This window comes from Felis catus, chromosome B4, assembly GCF_018350175.1.
Source record: "Felis catus isolate Fca126 chromosome B4, F.catus_Fca126_mat1.0, whole genome shotgun sequence".
NCBI classification, from domain to species: Eukaryota; Metazoa; Chordata; class Mammalia; order Carnivora; family Felidae; genus Felis; species Felis catus.
The window spans coordinates 66322478-66343468 of record NC_058374.1 but is presented as its reverse complement, the minus strand read 5'-3'; the positions used below and the strand labels follow the sequence as shown (position 1 = coordinate 66343468).

At 35.3% G+C, this 20991-nt stretch overlaps 1 long non-coding RNA gene across 1 annotated transcript in view; it reads right to left on the bottom strand.

Annotated features, from left to right (window-relative positions):
- The window catches only part of LOC123386570, a 65273-nt gene extending 59279 nt beyond the window's left edge, over window positions 1–5994 (bottom strand). The window contains exon 1 of the long non-coding RNA XR_006600644.1: window positions 5426–5994. This is a non-coding gene — a long non-coding RNA (uncharacterized LOC123386570). The remainder of the gene's footprint in view (window positions 1–5425) is intronic.
- Window positions 5995–20991: the final 14997 nt, after the last annotated feature.

The following is a 20991-nucleotide window of genomic DNA, read 5'->3' as shown; positions in this document are numbered from 1 at the left end:
ATTATATACTGTCCTTCTTTGCCTCTTGTTACACTTTGTTTTAAAGTCTCTTTTGTCCAAGTATTGCACCCCAGCTTTCTTTTCATACCATTTGCATATGAAATGCTTCCCCATCCCTTCCCTTTCAATCCGCATGTGTCTGTAGGTCTGAAATGAGTATCTTGTAGTCAGCATATAGATGGGTCTTGTTTGTTTTTATTTGTTCTGTCACCCTATGTCTTTTGATTGGAGCATTTAGTCCATTTACATTCAAAGTAATTATTGACAGATATGTATTTATTACCATTTTGTTACTTGTTTTATGGCTGTTTTTATAGGGTTTTTTTTTTCTTTTCTTCCCTCTCTTCTGTCACAATATTTTGGCTTTCTTTAGTGATTGATATACTTGGATTCCTTTCTTATTATTTTTGGCATATCTATTACTTTTTTTTGATTTGCAGTTACCATTTGGTTTGTATATAACATCTTCTATATATAGAAATCTATATTAAGTTTATGGTTGCTTACGTTTGAACCCATTCTTTACTCCTCTCCTCTCCATGTTTTAGGTGTTGTACTTTATATGCTTTTATTTTGTGAGCCCTTTGACTGATTTTTACAGATATATTTATTTTTACTACTGTTGTGCTTTCTGCTTTCCTTACTCTTCCTAATGGTCTTTCCTTTCTATTCAAAGGTTCCACTTTAACCTTTTTTTTGTAGGGCTCCTTAGTGGTCATGAATTCCTTTAACTTTTGTTCATCTGTAAAACTCTTGATCTTTCCTTCTGTTCTGGATGATAGCCTTGTTGGATAGTGTATCCTTGGCTGTAGGTTTTTTTTCTTCCAGCACTTTGAATATATCATGCCACTCCCTCTGGTCTGAAGAACATAATTAAACTTGGAAATAGGGAAAATACTTTGTGGGACTGTCAGACCATCAAATCAGTTAGTCAATAGATAGCTGAGGCAGTTTAGCTTTCCATTATCTGTAGGAGTCAAAATAAAACCTTCAAATAAGAAATAAGATACATTATCTGTGACTTAAAACATATTAAAATACCTGCTCTCCGCAGACCATAATAAGCAGAAAGAAAATGCTAATAAAAAGTAAGATCTACTATCAGTTTATGAAAAAAAAAAAACACCTTGACTGTAAGTATGATGGTTTCTAATCAATATCATTGACTTTTTTTCGCAAGGAATATTAGCATTAAAAATCTAATCGTTCCCCTCATTTGTCTCTTTTAGCAATTTCTGTCTTGAAAGTTGTATATTATTGTTAGGTTTTATGTTGTGTTCTTCTTTGCAATTACTTTGTTGTTTTATTTTTTAAAAATATTTTATTTTGCTTCTTCTGGAATTTTTAAATTATATCTTTGTGTCTACTCAGTCTAATGGAAATGGACCATTTCTTAGATGGAAGACAGTTCTGGAAGCTTTAAAGAATGTTGGACTGCCTTAGCTTTGATAAGCAACTCTAGCTTTTATGGCATTAAGGGAACTTTGGGGGATTAGTTCCACTAAGTTTACCTAAGTTCCACTAAGCTTACCATAGCTGAGGTGACCTAATCACAGTTGCTACCCCTTGTCAAGACTGATAAGGTGTTGTTTTTCAGGGTGCAATATGTTACCATCCACTACACACCTCAAGATAAGATGGCAAAATAGAAAGATAGAGAAAGTGATGTCTCTTCCAATCACATTAACAATTTTCTGGGAGCATAGAGGTCGCATTCAAGATAACATTGCCAAGAAAGAAATTTGTTTCTGGCTCATCACAATTTTTTTTCATTTTCTGAGACATTCATAGCTATCAAAACCAAACTGAAAAAAAAAAATTCCAAAAAAAACAAACAAACCCTTTTGATATAGCTAAAACATTGCTACAGAGAAAGGAAAATTTAGGTACTCTCACATTTATTTTATTCTTTAAAACTTATTTATTTATTTTGAAAGAGAGACAGAGAGAGAGAGAGAATCCCAAGCATGCTCCATGCTGTCAGCATGGAATCTGACATGGGGCTCATGAGATCATGATGTGAGCAGAAAACAAGAGTTAGACACTTAATTTACTGAACCAATCTGGTGCCCTGGTACTCTCACATTTCTTAACTCTTTCTTGACTATTGTTAGTTACTATGTAGAATCTTCTGCTCTTTTTGGCTTTGCCATTATTTTATGTATACCCTTTGATTCCATTCAATACATACAAAATATATAATGTAATATTTTTATAAGAAAACATTTGAAGAGAGAAAAACATGGAAAGAAACAAAATGTCTAACAATAGGGATTTAGTTCAATAAATTAGGGCATATGAATATAATTAAATGGTCTTAAACCAGTAAAAATGATACAGTAGAAGATTGGTGACATATAAATGTTCTAATTATAAAGTGAGTAAAGGAGATATATATGGTAAACTTAGTTAATGCTGTTCTGCTCTGTATTGTTATAAAAATTCCTCCTACAAATACGGTACTTCTATTGAAAAAGTACTGTATTCAAAGAGAAAAATAAATTAGGAAATTACATGGCCAAACTCACCAGAAGAAAAAATGGCATTTTCTAATTGCTATAAATGAAGGGGAAACATAACAACAGAACTTTAGGGTGTTACTGAAGTAACTCTGAGGTATGGGAACTGGGATAAACTTGACAGATTGGAGTATTGTTGCTCATGTTGGAACAGGAGCTGTGGTTTTGGCTTCACATAAGGTGGTTAGTTGGAATCAAATCCTTTGCAAAGAAAAAAAAAACATACAAACACACAACAAAAAACTGGATGCTTCTATTGGCTACAATGTCTGTGAAAATTGGATTAGGAAAACCACAGATCCAAGAAACATGCCAACTACTGAGATCCATAAGTGGAAAAAAGTAACTTTGGAGAAATGAAAATCTCAATCCCAAATCACATGCTGTGAGGTTTGAATGTTTACTACTCATAAGGTTGGAAACCAAACATTAATAAATTAACACTGGTCTCAGCAGAAGCTACAACCCACAATACATGAGACTCCCACAAAGAAAATCCACCCTTACTGAAGATGACATACAATTACACAAACAAACAAACAAACAAACAAACAAACCTCTTCAAACTATGCATGAAAATTAACTGCAGTGCAAAAAGAGTCAACAAATGGAACACATTTATTAATATCTAAACAACTAGGGATAAAAATGGTATAAATATAACTATCAAATGTTGATGTTTACAGTTATTAAAGAGATACAAAAGAGGAATAAAATCTACAACGAGAACAGTATAGAAATAAAAAAAGACTGCAGTAGAGCCAAATCAAATCTCTAAGAATGACAAATATAATTACCAAAATTAAGAGCACGATGGGCATATTGTACGGAACATAAACTCAATGGAATAGGGATAATAAATTTGAAAATACATTTACTAGTTTATGTAGAATGAAGTATGGTGAGATAAAAACACAAAAACACTTATGGATGTGAAAAATAGTGAATGAAAATCTAACATCCAGTAATAGGAATTCTGGAATTAATAATAAAGAGAAGGTTGGAAGTATAATAGTCCAAGACAAGGAAATGGTTGATACTTTTCTAATATTGAATGGTGTTATTAGTTTTGAGATTGAAGAAGTTCAAAAAAGAGGGTGAGTGAAAATAGATCCATTCTTATGCATCTCCTAGTGAAGGATAAAAATCACATAATAATCTCAATTGATATAAAAAAGGCATTTTATAAAATTCAAAATCCTTTCATAATAAAAACACTCAACACACTAGGAATAGAGATTTCACCTTAGAATAGTAAAAGCCATTGATAAAAAAACCCAGAAAGACTATCAAACTCAATGATAAAAGAGTGAATGCTTTTCTTTCAAGATCAGGCACAAGATGGGGTGCCTGGGTGGCTCAGTCGGTTAAGTGTCTGACACTGGCTCAGGGTATGATCTCGTGGTTTGTGAGTTTGAACCCTGCGTCGGGCTGGGTGCTGACAGCTCAGAGCCTGGAACCTGCTTGGGATTCTGTGTTTTCCTCTATATCTGTCCCTCCTCCACTCTCACTCTCTCTCTGTCTCTCTCTCTCAAAAATAAACATTAAAAAATAAATAAATAAAAGATTAAGCACAAGGCAAGAATCCTTAGGCAGAACTCAATCTCCTTAGTAGATATAGGTCTATTCAGATTTTCTTTCTTCATAATTTAGTCTTGGTAGGTGTTGTATTTCTAGAAATTTGTTCATTTAGGTTGTCTAATTTGTTGATGAACAATTGTTTACAGAATTCTCTAACAATCATCTTTATTTCTGTAGAATGAGTAGTAATATCCCCCACATACATTCAATTTTAGTAATTTGTCTTCTCTCTTTTTTTCTAAGTCCATTTACTTAAAGGTTTGTCAATTTTACTAATTTTCATGAAAATCAGTTTTTGGTTTTGTTGATTTTCTTTATTGTTTTTCTATTCTCTGTAATATTTTTGACTTTTGTTCTTATCTCTATTATTTCCTTCCTTAATGGCTTTAGATTTAGTTTGTTCTTTTTCTATTTCCTTCAGTTGTAAATTTAAGTTGTTGATTTGATATCTTTCTTGTTTTTTCATGTAACTATATAGTTATCGTTTTTTCCTTTAATACTGCTTTCACTGTGTCAGTTAAGTTTTGATGCGTTGTGTGTTTGTTTTCATATGTCTCTAAGTATTTTCTAATTTTCCTTGTAATTTCTTATTTGATCCATTAGCTTTTTAAGAGTACGTTTTTTAATTTCCATAAATTTGTGAATTTTTATGTTTTCCTTGTTACTGATTTCTAATTTAATCCTTTTGTGCAGAAAACTACTTTCTATGGTACTTCTTTTTAAATGTATTGAGACTTAATTTATGCCCATATAGTCTATACTGGAGAATGTCCCATTGTGCACTTGAGAAAAATGTGTATTTTGTTGTTGGGTAGGGTTAGATATGCTTGTTTTATGTGTTCTTCCAATCCTCTATTTCTATACTTATCTTCTGTTTGTTCTATCCATTACCGATAGCGATGTGTTGAAGTATCCAACTATCAGTACAAAGGTATTTTTCCCTTCATTGCTGTCAGTTTTGTTTCTATTTCGACAGCCTGTTATGAGATGTACAAATTTTTATAATTATTATATCTTCTTGCTTTTTTGAACCTTTATTAATATATAATGTTCCTGTTCTCCTATAAATTTTTTTTATTTAAATCAATTTTGTTTGGTATTAGAATCATTCCTGCTCTCTTTGGCTATGATTTGCATAGAATATCTTTTTCCAATCCTTCACTTTCACTCTATTGGCGCCTTTGGATCTAAAGTAAATCTCTTGTAGACAATACATAGTTGGATTATATTGTTGTTGTTGTTTTTAAGTCTATTTGGCCAAGCTCTGTCTTTGGAGACTTTAATCCAATTATATTTAAAGTAATTACTGATAAGAAGAGACTTACTTCTGTCATTTTCCTATTTGTTTTCCATAGGCCTTATAGTGTTTCTTGTCCCTTATTCCCTGCATTTCTGTCTTCTTTTGTGTTTAGTTGAATTTTGTAGTGAAATGTTTTCACTCTCTTCTCATTTCCTGTTAGGTATACTTTATTGCTATTTTCTTTGTGGTTACCATGGAAATTACATTTAACATTCTAAAGTAGAACACTCTAATTTGAATTTAAACCAGTTTAACTTTGATAACATGCAAAAGCCTTGTTCCTATACATCTCTAGCCCCACTCTCATTCAGTTATTAAAATTACATCTTACATATTGTGTGCAAAACATAGATTATAGTTTTTTTTTTATGCTTCGGTCTCAAATACATATTTTTGGTAGAAAACAGAAAGTGAAGTTACAAAACAAATTTATGACATTTCTAGCTTTTAGACTGAAAAAATTTAATGTATTAATCTCTTAAATAATGTAGAAAGCCAAAAGTAAAGTTATAAACCAAAGTTACAATAATGCTAGCTTTTATAATTACCCATTTATTTGCCTTTACTGAGTCTTAATTTCTTCATATGGCCTCAAGTTCCTCTCCAGTGTCTTTCATTGCAACCTGTAGAACTTCCTTTAGCATTTCTTACAGGACAACCCTGGTGGTAATGAATTCCCTCATCTTTTGTTTATCTGGGAATGTCTTAATTTCTCCCTCACTTTTGAAGGACAATTTTACTAGATATAGGATTTTATTTACTATTGTGATACTATAGATCTGCATAAAAAACATGGTGTTATTGTGGGAAAATGATGCTATATATTTGAAATTTTGTTAGAGTCTAAAATAAGTTCTTTAATATTAGGAATTTTGGGTCTTTGTATGCCAGGCTTTTTAAATTCTGGGGTGAGTCAAGTCATAACTGTATCTACAGATCATGGCATGAACCCTGCTACGTCTCATAAGTAATGCGTTCTTAACAAAGAGCTGAGCCCCAGATTTTCACTGATCCCTAACAGAATCAGGATTGTCAGTGTGACCAAATGTTTGTAGAAACTTAAGAATCAGTAGTTTTCAGAAAGAACAAGAGCAGAGGAACAAAACATGCTGAAATGAAGATTCTAGATGTATTTACAAGTAAATTCTTGAAGCTCCAGTGCTTTGTTTATAAAGCTGGCATCAATTTATAAGCCAAGCAAGATCCAGAACAAGTCACAGTTCATCTTACACCAAAGATTCCACTGTTCTTTTAGTCTGACTTGGGATACCCAAGAAATTGCTGGCTCAGAGCCAGAGTAAGCACTACAAAAAAGCAAACACTTTTTTTTAACCTGAAGCATTTATTTTTTAGTGATTATTTCCACCTGGCAGAACAGAAACCTCTGTGAAAGAAATAAATCCTGCTGCTGCTAAGACCAGTTAGCTATGACACTTGTCAAAGGTCACAACAGCATGCAGAGAGATTTCTTTATTTCTTACTTTATTACAGAGGAATGTGGATCTCACATTCCTCACATTCCTTAGAAGATATTTTAAAGATTAAGAGGGTATAGTTTTCAATTCAGAGTTTAATATCGTGCAGGAGAATATATTTATAAAATTTCTTTGTTTATGGAATCCAACACACACACACACACACACACACACACACACACACACACACAATCAAAGCATAAATTCAATGACATTTTCCTCTAATGTAGCAAATCTATGTTGCATAAATTACCAGAGAGAAAAATTCCAAATCTATGAATAGCATACTAGGCTTTCATCCCCCTTTTCTTTCAGTAAGAATCTCTTGTGAATAAAGAAGTGAACAGTAAATCCTGTGAAAATAAGAAACTTTATAATCTCTTCAGCCTGATTTATAACTGGAAGGATTGCATGATAGGTGAAAAGATAGAAAATTATTACCTAACCTCCCTATCCCCAAATATCTTCTTAATATATTCCAGGGAACCACAGAATTGTTTATAATTTGTGAAAAGGACTGTAGGGCAAAAAACATAATCATCTATAGCATTCTTCTTGATCTAACAATGTAATAGACCTCATGGTCATGAACTTTATATTCAAACAATATTGTATTATTAATGAGTGTTAGAAAATAGCAATTATCCTTTGAGTACTGCTTAGACCCCAGCACTCTGCATACATTCTCTCTAATCCTCACAGAGCCTTGTAATGTGTTACTATCCACGTTTTACAGGGAAGAAACTGAGATTTCTTCAATGTCATATAATTAGTGTCACAGTATATCAAGCAAAGTTACATGGGGGAAAAAGGAAACCTTCCAATCAGAAAGACATTCAATAATGTCGCTTACAAAATTGTTGCAAGGGTAGGAGAAATGTAGTCTAAGGGGCTAACTTAGGACAGTTGGTTTCTAGGTCATGTCGCTGTAGTTGTGATCACAGGGGGAAAAGCTGTAATTGGTGCTTCTACAACGACTGCTGACATCACAACTGCATCACATCCTGTCACACACTTTGTGCTGTTAGAACATCCTTGTTACTATCACAGCCACTGTAAAATGGTCCCCATCTCATTCCTACTTTCAAAAACCTATGTAAATAAATTTCACTGGCAGAAACAAAAGCACATCTAGAAGTCTAGCTGTAAAGGAAAAGTATTTTAACCTAACAGCTCCTGTAACACAGAGGGCAACGTAGAAAAAAAAGTGTGAATGAATGTGCTTCTACTTTATAATACAATGCACTTCTTTGTTTGCTTACCATTCATACATCTATTTTTATCAAGAAAGTTCTCAATGCCAACAATGACAAAAATTAAACTAAATAAGTACTCTTAACTGACATAATACAACTCTTCCATGTAACTTACACTATTCTTAACAGGAAGAAACAAAAATCCCTTCTGTCACTGTTTATATCTTAGAGTTGATGTTCATTTACTCTATCTCTATCATCATTACACTTTGATTTTCTATCATCTGAGGATTAAATTTAAGAGTTTAGAATTATTGGCTTTATTCTGTATAAATTAGTAAGGAAAAGGGAGGGGGAATATGTTTGTGATTGTGCACATAAAATAAGAAATAAATTATGAGTAGCTCTTGCAGAATCCTTGATTCTGCAACTGAGCACTAAAGGAGATTAAACTACTAAAAATAGAGTACCCAATGTAACATAGATAGCCATTTGGGCTTCTTAGCAATGGCAATTCTACGCCTCGGAGACACAATGAGTAGTTGTCTTACATACACCAGACAACAGAGGGGGAGAGAAAGATAGACTCCTCCAGGCCTATTTCTAGAAGACATTCCTGGCTTCTGATCTCAGTGTCTTCACCTTACAACATCAGGAATTGAGACAAATGTATCTTCTATGCATACTGGCAGGTCCAAAAGAAAAGAATGATGGGCAGAATTCTGTATGCTCAGTTCTTCTCTGATTCCAAAGGCTCTCTTCCTTTTAGGGAGGAGCAAATTGGAAAGGATGATGGAAACTCTCCATTTAGTTCAAAGAGTGGAGCTTCCTACTTCAGAATACAAATGAGGCATTAGGGCAGATGAAGAGAGAATGATTCTTGTACATCAAGTGTGAGAGCAAAATTTCACATGCAAATTTTTAAGACAAATTATCTGCTAATATCAGTACTGCCATTAATAATCAGCTGAAGGGAGAACACCATGAGAGACTATGAATTGGTAACTTTCCTGTATAATAAAGAAAATTAAAATAGTTACTTAACTGGTGTTAAGATCACAGGATGAATGTTATATTTTTAATTAATTATCAAGGCAAGATTGATCATTGTATTACATAAGGAATACTTTAAGAGCCCAGATTACTATAAGATTTTTTTAAGAGTAAATTTGCAAAACAGGATTTGGTTATTAAAAACAAATGGTATGCATAGGTCTCTTTTTCTTAATAGTCTTTTGGGGTTCAGATTCTCTGAACCAATGTTCAAAAGTCACTCTCAGTTTTAAGTTTATTATAAAGCTTTCTAAACATTTATACTATTGGAATTCTGCCAACTCTTATCTTGAAAAAACTTTTTTCCCACTCCATTCCCATGAGCATAGGCTGGCATACACTTTGATACGTTACTTTTTCACTTATGACTTGGGACATCCTGTCCCCATCCTCCTTGACATATTTCAAGGAATCAGTGCATATTGCAAGGAATCAGTGCAACTTCTTGCCATCAGTTTTAGTAATTTTAACACCTACATTGAGAACATCTGTAATCCCTTGGCTGCCAACTAAGATCAGTCATTTTCATTCTTTAGCACTGAGATAGATGCTTTATAATCTGGAATTATGGCATCTGAGTGTAACAGTGTACTTACTATTTATTTTAAATGTACTAGAAACAAGCAGAAAAATGATGGGGAAAGAGCCTGTCAGCTCTTGCTTGCTAATTTCAAGAAAAATAACGTCATACTCTGAGAGCATGATCTCTACCTCCAATTACACACATATTGTTGCAAATAAAAAGAGATAGGAAATTTACAGATAATAATGGAGGTCAATCAATTTCTTTACACAGCTCAAAGTAGGAAATATTGTAAATTGATGCGTCTCATCAAGGAGCTGTTCTGGTACTGATGAGATATTCATTTATTTCCCTATCAGATTTACATGCACTGTTTTGGCTTTATCAAAAGCATTTACCTGACTAGTTCCAAGCACACTTTACAGCAACCGAGAGCTGTCTCCACATAATTTCAAAGTTCTGTTGATTAATCTCGCGTGTCAAGCAACTACAATACTCCTGAAACAGTTCCAACATTTCTAAAGCCCTTACCTTCACTCTAAGACACTTTCCTAGCTGTTGATAACAACAAGAACAGATCTTAAAAGTGGACTGCAAAGGGAAAGCAAGAAGCCATAATGTAGTGTAAAACAATTGTTGGCTAACTTGATAACTAAATGGATGTATAGGAAAGTAGGTAAATAAATTTGATAGGTAAATAAATAGATAGATGATAGGTAGGTACATACATACATACATACATACATAAATTAGATTTGCTGGAGAAACTTTCACTCACCAAAATGTAATGGAGGATGTCATTAAATTTTTCTTAAGAAAAAGATTAATGAAATCTTTTGGATGGATGGTGACATGGTCAGAGAGTGAGTTAATTTTTCCCAAATATTCATTTTTCGCTTCTTTCTTGAAATAGAACCCTCAGGTTTTAATTGGACTCACGGTTGCCCCAAATAATTTTCCAGGTCCCCTTGAAGCTATTGTGTGACCAGATAAGAAATACTAGAAAATGGAATTAAGCAAAAGTATTATGTGCAATTTCTTGGGAAAAGTCTTAAACAGAGGTGTAAAAGGTCATTCCTTTCTTTTGTTGCTTTCTCCATTGTGCTGATTGGAATACAGATGTCTGAAGTTTGAGCAACCATCCTGAAACATAGAATGGGAGTCAGGCATGACCAATGGCAGAGAAACAAGCTTTGGGAATTCTGATAACTGTCACCATGGCATATTATACCAGCCTGAGACTAATATTGTGGGTTGCTAAAACCATATTCAAATAGCAAAATATGACCATAAATTGTCTTCTACGAGTGTAGATTTCTGATACTTAAAATATCCTTTCTAAAAGTATGCAGTGATGTGCGTGGGTCTATAAGTTTTGAGTCAGAAGCCAAAGGGTTTGAATTATTTGCACTGTAGAGAAGAGAAGAATTTTAAGTTTTGGAGGAAGGCAAGAAAAGAAGAAGAGTAAACAGAAGGATGGAGTCAAGAGATGGAGAGAAAGAAACAACACACAAATAAATCCAAAGAAATAAAAACAAATGTCAACAACACAAAAGCGTAAAACAATTATGGCCAGACAAAAGGGATTTCACAAAATTGTACTGTAAAGAGTTTTAATATGTTTGCTTTGTCTGTGCTATAAATCTTCTTCCCTATTTTTCTTCACAATCATCTGTAAAATCTAGATAGCTCACTAAGATGCATGTGTGTATGTGTGTATGTATACAGTTTTTTTCTTTTGAGTTGAAACCATGATTCTGAACAAAATGGAATCAGTATGTAAGGCTATAATAGACAAGGATTTAGTTGAATCACTAATACCTGAGATACTCTTCATTTTCTTTCCCTTCCTATGCCACTCACATATGAAGTCCTTGAAGAGAAGAACTAGATTTTGCTTAATCTCTGTACATGTCACACATAGTGAGTATTGATAGAGAAGCAGCCCAAGGACTAAGGGCTATAAACACTTATTGTAGGGGAGATGAGGAAAATCTACAGAGGCAATAGAGGAGTGGTCAATCCAGTGTAAGGAGAACCAAGAGAAGTTTGTGTGCTAGAGGCAAAGATGAAGAAAATGTTTTAGAGGAAAAGTGGTCAATAATAGGAAATGTTGCTGATAAGGCAAGTAAGATGAAAACTAGAATTAACCCTATAAATTTGGCAAGTTGGAGGTCACTGGGAATACTCACAAACACAGTTTCAGTGAAATGGTAAATAGTTGGACTGCACAGCAAGAGAGAATGAGAAAAGAATGAGAGATAATGAATATAGACAATCATTTGAAAGAATTTTGCTATAAATGGGAGTATAGAAACTGGGCTGTAGCTGGAAGAGGATGTGGGATCAAGAGGACCTTTGCTTTATTAAGATGTCAAGAATGATAGCGTGTTTTAATAATAATGGGAATAACCAAATGGAGAGGAGGGAGAGAGTGATGAGTTGGAGAGAAAAGGGAGACTTGTGTTAGCAGCAGCCTTGTGCTGGGAATGGAAACCTGTGCACAACTTGAAGACAGTCTCAGTAGGAGCATGGGTCACTGATCCACAGCAACGGGGGGAAAGAAAGGGTATAAAGATACAGATGCAGATGGTCTGGACATGTTTGAATGCAATAGCATGTGAAAATAGCACAAATTACATTTGAAATTATTTTTTAAAATTTATTTTGTGGTTAAGGGGTATCTCTTCCATTAGATTTCAAGCTTTCTCTTGGTTTAGAAAATGTGTGCCTAACCCACCACTATGTTCTCAGCAGAAAGAATAGTAGCCAACATTCAGTAAGTGCCCAATAATGGATGAGTGAATGAATAATGCCCATTACTACCCCCCACACATACACACACTTCAATTATATCATGCTTCTGTAAGTTTTAGAGGTCATCATTCTAGGAATTCTAAAATTCTAGGCTATTACAATTTCCCAAATTCCACAGAATATTCATTACATATGAACAAGATAAAGCATTCTGATTTCCTGCCATGTTTACAGCTCTCTGTTACAGAAAAAAAAAAAAAAAGCCACAGGTTTCCTTTCACATTTGTACCACATGAATCCACTTCATGGTGACAATGGATTGGGAAGACAGCAGAGGCTCTTGAAATGGGCGTTACAGTGAGAGCTCTGCAAAAGCTCACATCTGTATTGATGAGGAGAGGGCATCTGCATTGGATGGAGCTGCAACATCTTCAGGTTTTCTCCTTCTTGGGGCATATGAGTGAAAGATACAGAAAAATAAGGCAAAAGCCAAAATACAGAGAAAGCACTAAGAAGAAGGCATGGGGCACTGGGATGGCTCAGTTGGTTAAGCGTCTGACTCTGGATTTCAGATCAGGTCATGATCTCATGGTTTGTGAGCTCGAGCCCTGCATTGGGCTCTGTGCTGAGCAGTGGGGAGCCTGCGTAGGATTCTCTCTTTCCCTCTCTCTGCCCCTTCCCTGTTTGCAATCTCTCTCTCTCAAAATAAATAAATAAAAACTTAAAAAAAAAAAGTCATAAGGTACATAGCAGTGGAGGTAAAATAGGTGGAGAGCGCTTCAGTCACTGTAATGTTGGTGGCACCAGACTAAGGAGCAAGGGAGGTCTTCTAGGGAGCTTGCTGGATTTGGAGGATTGCTATGGTCACTACAGTAATCTGAATGATGGTTCAATGTTTAATAACACCTGGCTCTGTGACTCCTTGTTCTTCCTGCAACAACACCCTTTGAATTAGTAAGAGCATGCAGCTCTATTAACACTTTGATTTTAACCCCATGAGGCCTGTGTTGGACAAAATTGGCAATGATAAATTTGTGTTGTTTTCAGCCATTAAGTTTGTGGTAATTTGTTATGATAGTAAATAGGAGCCTAATACAACAGGTATAGGAGTAAGGTAGTAATTCTTTGTTATCGGTGAATTTATGTGGTGTGCTGACTGGCTATCTTCACTTTAGTGGAAAAAGCTTTGACTCTGGTTCACTCAAATATTCAAATTCAAAAAAGCCAAGATCAGCATCAAGATGGGATGGGTCTTCTTTTTAATGTTTATTTATTCTTGAGGGAGAGAGACAGAGTATGAGTGGGGGAGGGGCAGAGAGAGAGGGAGACACAGAGTCCAAAGCAGGCTCCAGGCTCTGAGCTGTCAGCACAGAGACAGACACGAGCCTGGAACTCATGAGCCGTAAGATCATGACCTGAGCTGAAGTTGGATGCTTAACTGACAGAACTACCAAGGCTCGCCTAGATGGGATGGTTATAACTGGAAATACAAAGGCACAAGAAATATGACAATCTAATCACAGCAATTTGATAAGAACATTTTTCCATGTACAGTTACCACATGAATTTCCAGTATTCCAAATATATCAATTTATCTGATTTATGCCAACTTCAGCTCTCTTGCATATTTTGACTGCGCAAACTGTTTTTCTGATTTTTCATACTAATCACCATTTTGAGGGAAGATATTTATAATTTGAAGGTCTGCATTGTCTACAAGGCTTACTTCTCTTTGAATTTCAGGGCCTCAAACTGTTTTCAACTTAGTTCCTTTGGAGGCATGCTTCTGCCTCCTTGAGTATCTTTTCATTTGAAGTCTCTTTTTCCTGTGCTTTTATCAGATACAGGGTCCCTTCTTTTCATTAATTCCTGGATTTTATATCAAAATTAACTTACAATGGAAAGTAAAGCCATTTTAAACTGCTAAAAATATGACAAACATTTATTGACTGCTATCTTTGAAGCACAGTAGTAAGTGCTAAAGAAACAAGAATAAAAATGACAGGATACATTCTGCCAAGGAGCTCAAAATTTAGTGATGGTCCATGCAAATTATTTAAACAATTGTAGAAGTGGGCTAATTGGGACTTGCATAAAGTGTTCTGAGAGAACAGAGAATGAAATAGGAAGAATTAGTAGGAGTTCTTCAGTTGGATCAAGGGAAGGGGCATTTGAGCCTGTAGAGAGCACATAGGTAATAGTATGGAGGCTTGAGAAGCCATGGAAGGTTTGCAGAATCACATCCTGCAACAGGGTATGCAGTGGGGATGACGAAAGAAAACACCCAGAAAGGATTTTGTCTGAATAACTTTATCTCTTAGCTTGAATATTCGTGAAATAACCCTTCCTATGAAATTCTATTGGCCACAGATGTTCCACCCTTACATTCAAAACTTAACTAAAAAGGCCTAACTTCAGCCTAACTAAAAAGGCTAATCTCTAAAAGGAATGAAGTGAGTCACCATGTTGAGACTATTCAATCCGTGCACATGACTTAAAAGGTCTACTGTTTTTCAAAGAAATCACTCTACAAAACAATGCAGGTTATTTAAAATAACAGTGCTCATGACAGTGTCCCTAGAAATTAAACAAGTTAATGAACATGTAATATCCCTTTTTGAGTCTCCATTCCATAATAGAAGATAATTTCTTTTTAATTATTCTCTGAAGAGATAAATCTTCTCAACCGAGAAAGTGGAGAGGGTCTATCAGGTAATGTGTTTATTAAGAATAATTTTTTGCCTCCAAATTATTTAAGATGTCTGGAAGTGCTGAGTTAGGTTTGATGTTCTTTAAGAACATTTAAAACCATAAATCTGTATTATGTTTTATAGATTCTTTTTAATTGAATCAAAGAGGACTCTCAGGTATTTTGTAAATCCACAGATTAAAATTTAAGTTGACATTCAAGATTTTGGGGTAACTGGACACCATTTGTTGACCATGTACTAGAGACAATGTTTGTGGTTTGCCATATATTACATTATTTCAACACCACTGGAACTGTATCAATGTGATGTTATTCTTCCAGTTTTAGATTAAATACCTAGACAAGATAAATATCTTATTATCAGTAGAACCAAAATTTGAGCATACACTATCATGTAATTTCAAATCCTTTCTACTGCTCTGCAATGTCATTACAATAAGGTTATAAGTCTTTGGTCTTAGAAATCCTTATTACTTATGTTTTTCTTGTTCTTAAACTATAGCTGAAAAAAAAACTATTTCTTTAAAAAATGACTTTGTGTTCTCCCCACATCTTGAGAAATTATAAAAGTCACATACAAGTACATCTTTAAATAGCAATTCAGAGTTTACAATGTATTTCACATTCATTTTCTACCTTGAGGTAGACAGAGAAGGTATCCTAATGCCCATTTTAAAACCAAGGTAATTGAGAGTCCAAAGATGGAGTAAGGGATGAATTCAGGGTAGGGAGCCAGTCTTCTGCCTTTTCATATGTCACCTGACAGTATCTTCATGATAACATTTACTTTGGAAATGAAAATAAATCAGTCACACCTCCTTTTGGCTGTAACGCAAGCTCCCTGCTCTCTGTCAACTATGTGGCTATTGTACTTGAAATCTCAAATGCATTTTTATCAAGGTTAGCAATGAATCTGGGTTGAAAAGTCTATTTTCCCTTCTATTACTTGCATTCTGGTACTGGAGGGTTATATGTTTATATTTATACGTAAAATTAGAGTTTAACTCTTATTCATGAGGCATCCTTGGTAAATTTGAGTTGCTTCTATTTTCCTCATGTGAATTGAAGACACAAAACAAAAGCCTGCCTGACTGCAAGCTAACACATAGATGGTTTCCTTGGTAACACGTATGTGAAAGACTGCAAAATCTCCCCATTTCCATTCCTGCTTTCACAGAGGCTGTTCAGACTGCTAATATGGGTGTGCCTGTGTGACAGCAAGCCATTTTATGTGAGAGTAAGTGCTTATCACAGACAAGGTGAGGGTGAGGGAAAAACAATGTTCAGCCAAAGAGAAATCAACTCTCAACAGTGAGTAAGACAAGGAGGAAACATGAAACCAAGAGATCCTATTTTGAGTTCTTATAAATGCAAAGAAAAAACATTTACATGACTACAAGAATTCATAAGAGAAAATCATGTTGTTTCTAAAATCAAAGTCACAACCCCAAATCTATTTGTGTTCTATTATTTGACATGGTAAAGAATGGCTGTGTTTGGGGGCTTACCATGTAAAGTCACTCTTCAGAAGTTCATGAAACTTTCCCCTCCCAACAATCATGAATTCAAAACTCATACTGTGCAAGTAATAGCTAATATTTCTGTATCCTACTATGTGTCAGGTAGATGCCCAGGGTTTCACATACAGTATTTAAATTAATATCACAATTATCTCAAGAGGAAGGTCATCCATTTTTCAGACAGAATAACTGAGCATTTGGGAGGGTGAGGGATTTGTCCAAGATCACTCAGCCAGGATATGGTGGGACCAGGACTTTAACTCAGGTATCTGACTCCACAACTATATTCCAGACCAGGAAATAACATTATTGACCCAAAGCTGTGACTTTGGCAATGCCAACAGAAGAGGAATACGGTGTCCTTGAGTTCTGTGAGATCTTTATCTGGTTTATTTTTTCTGGGTATTTTTAAGATCTTACTAAATATTTGAACAAATTTTAAAAACTTGATTTGTTATGATTGTGGAATCATAACATCATAATTAAGCCTCTTCTTGGTAAGCTAGAGGAGGTGGGAGACAAAGGCAATTCATCAGGATGAGAATGAAATAAGTTACTTGTTGAGGTATTTGAAAGGACAGGACAAGATAGAGCCTAACTTGTATTTTTTTTTTAAGAAAAAGATTTAGGAAATCAGGTGGAACACAAACTGGAATGACTCTAGATCTGAACAAGATGCTATTTTGTTCTGGATTTGAGGACAGAAGTAAAGGTAGCTCCTAACCTGATTAGTTTCCCTTTTCTAATTTTACATATAGTCATTTCTCAAATCTAATGTAGAAGCTCCTTTAAAAAATGAACAAACGGGTGTTCCATAAAATCACATGTAAAAATAAGAGCACTCATGAAGTAAAATGAGATTGAGTTAGACCATTCAAAGCTTATGCAATTATAACCAGTGAGCTAACCAAATTAATAACTCTCCCAATATAAAATAAAAAGTAAAAAAAAACTTGTTAATAAGGATACTTATTATATTTATATATGTATTTATACTTAAGTTTATTTCATTGGATCCAGACATCCTTGCATGTCTACTGAAGGCTATGGTTGAGAAAATAATGGTGCATTTTATGTTTTGTTTCAGCCAAAGTTAAAGAGTCTCCCCCTGCTGATTCCCCCTTCTCTTTCTGTTGCCTCACAGATGCCTCTGAGTGTCCACCATATACTTCAAGCAGCCCCTGACCTGAGGTGTCAATGCCGTAGTCTCTGTGGCTAGTCCTGTGTTTCTGCACACTGTGAACCCTGGCAGGTGAGGTGGCCCTTAATTCAACATGCAGACTTGCAGGGAACTGAGGAAGGAGCAATTGTGCAAGAGGGACACTCTCTCCGCCTAACTCTTCTGAAGCTGTCTCAATGCCCACTGAGGACTACCTGGTACAGAGCTTTCCTCCCAGAATTGTGCATCCAAACCCAGACAAGCACTCTGCCTTGGGCATCTCCCTAACATACTGAACATGCTTCCACCTCTCTAAGCTGAAATCTGCTGAGGCAAGGGGACCCAGATTTCCCTGCCTCTCATCTCTGTCTCTTTCACGGTATCACAAACCACTTGGTCAGAAGTGTCAGCCTTTTTCTTTTTCTTCCTCTCTGGTCAGGACTGCCTTCTACATTATTTTGCTCGCCTTGTTGAGGTGGTAGCTGTTCCCTCTGCCCTGTGTGAAACTATGATGAGTGAGCAAATCAAAACCTGCTCATGGATAAGGAAGCATTATTTGAAATATATATTGAAAATACCTTGTAGCCACTTCACACTTTTGCTTCCATCTGAACTTTTGTTTGAAGAAAAGGTGGGTTTTGCCATTTAGAATTTTGATACAGACAGAAATGAATAGAACTAGGGAGTGGTGAGGAATAGCAAATAAGAGAGAGGGAAAGGGTGGTTTTAGCAACATAAGGTAAGCAACATAGTAAGTAGCCTTGTGAAGCTACAAATGAATGATTCAGACAAGGGTCATCTGGAGTTACAATTTAGATTACAGAGAGAAGCATAAATATGGTTAATGGCTGGAAATATAGTTTTAGAGAGAGTCTTAAAGCATTTCCAGAAAGAATCTCAGTGTGTTAGAGACTGGATGACAGAGGGAAGTGTAGTAAAATGAATGAATAATAAAGGTGGTGTAATTAAAGGTCTAGTGTAAGAATGTTGTGATAAAGAGACAAACCTAATCATCTATAGAAAACATTAAATTATGTATATTTCATTTGTGAGTGCTTAGAACACAATGTAAGAATACTAAAAAAAAAAAAAAAAAAAAAAAGCCAGATTCCTGTTTTGTAACCAGAGTTTCCTCTTCACAGACAGGGATAGCATGCTGTGTGGGAGAGATAACAATGTTAATAGATGACAGAGAGAAAGCAGGACATTTCTGTTCCTATTTTTTTCTCCTTTTCTTTTTTTTTCTTTTTAGCAAAGAAATTAAAGTAAAATGGAAAGGGGGCGCCTGGGTGGCGCAGTCGGTTAAGCGTCCGACTTCAGCCAGGTCACGATCTCGCGGTCCGTGAGTTCCCCGCGTCGGGCTCTGGGCTGATGGCTCAGAGCCTGGAGCCTGTTTCCGATTCTGCGTCTCCCTCTCTCTCTGCCCCTCCCCCGTTCATGCTCTGCGTCTCCCTCTCTCTCTGCCCCTCCCCCGTTCATGCTCTGTCTCTCTCTGTCCCAAAAATAAAAATAAAAACGCTGGAAAAAAAAATTTCAAGTAAAATGGAAAGAATAGGAAAGAATTTAAAGAACAGAACAAATACTGTAAAACAGAAATTGAAATCCAAATTAGACAGGAATGGAGAGGAAACCCCTTTCAAGGGATTAAAATATCCGGTTCTAATACACAGGCTAATTTGCTGAATGAATTAGCAAAACTCATTGTTCAGAGTTACTACAGAAAGTTGGGAAATCATGAAGAATGAAAAGGACACTAGAAAACTGTAAATAAAGGCAAACTCATTGTCAAAGCCAAGAAAATGCGTGATATCATTGTAACAATACCATTATAGGGTGGGTTATTTTTTTTCTCCAGTATGAATGAATATGTGACAAAATGTCAACATTTTATCATTGTCTTCCTGGAAATTATTCATAAGCAACAAAGAGATGTGAAAAAATATATAAAAATCTATTTGGGGGGAAAAACTAGGAATCAACTAAAACTCTGGACTCACAAACAGTTGGTGATAGAAAACAAAATTTACCACCCTAAAATATGTCTCGTTGACCTAACGATTATCTTGTGCTGGTTATTTTTAAGACACTGCAGACACAGAAGAAGCTCTGAAAACTACGTAAAAGTTACCCTTTTGTAAGAGACACACATTTGTAAGTGAAATCTCCATTTGTGAAGGGTGTCTCCTTAAGGGTGTCTGTACCAGGAAGAGGAGGATATCCAAATCTCTAAAAACTGATATCAATTGAAAAGAAACCTACCTAAATCTATGTAACAACCATACCTTTGTTTACTGTGTTTTTTTCTGATAACCTCCCATAACTAGCTTCCCTTCCACTCCCCAACATCCTTCTTTTGTCTTTAGTTGGAGATGATGTTTAAGTAGTGGTTTGGGCCATTATGGACAGTTACTCAGCTTTCCTATGTCTCTCCCATGTATAGAGGAAGTATACATATTATGAAACTTGTATTTATTTCTTTCCTACTAATCAGTCTTTTATTATTGGGAAGGGCATATATATATCCAAGAATCTAGAAGGATAAAGAGAAATTATTTTTCGTCCCCTATACTGGAATGATGTCCCACATAAAAGAAATGGAACAGGTGGGCACATGAAAGAATGTGGAGAAAAAAGACCTGATTGGGAGGAGATGATGGCTATAGATTTCAACAAAAAACTCTTACTGAAGGAGCATACTGTGAGGTATGAAACCCAAATCCATAGTATATGAAGTCAAGAACAAGAGTGACAGAGAGGAGTCTTTATATTAAAAATATAATGAATTAAAAAGGAAGAAACCCCTGTCTACTCATCCTTGCTGGCTATGTAGAAGAATAACTAATTCTTATGGAAACCATGATCATAATATGTGGCCCATTCCTCACATGAAGCTTCTGAAAATAGCTCATAGAAGGGGGAAAAAAAAAGAAAGAAATTCCTTAAATGAAGAATAATAAGGAAAGACAGGCTGGGAGGTGCAGAACAGAAAAAGAAAATGTCAGATGCCTTCATCTGACATTTTGGCAGGCTGACATTTGACAGCAGTTGCCCCTAAATCCTTGCCCCTACCCCCCTGACCAAAAAATCTAATCTCACCTACATTTTAGCAAAAGAACTCTAATTTATAATGACACATGGCTACTCAGCTGAAGAACTACATTTCCCAGTTTACTTTTCTAATACACATGGCTCCTTGAC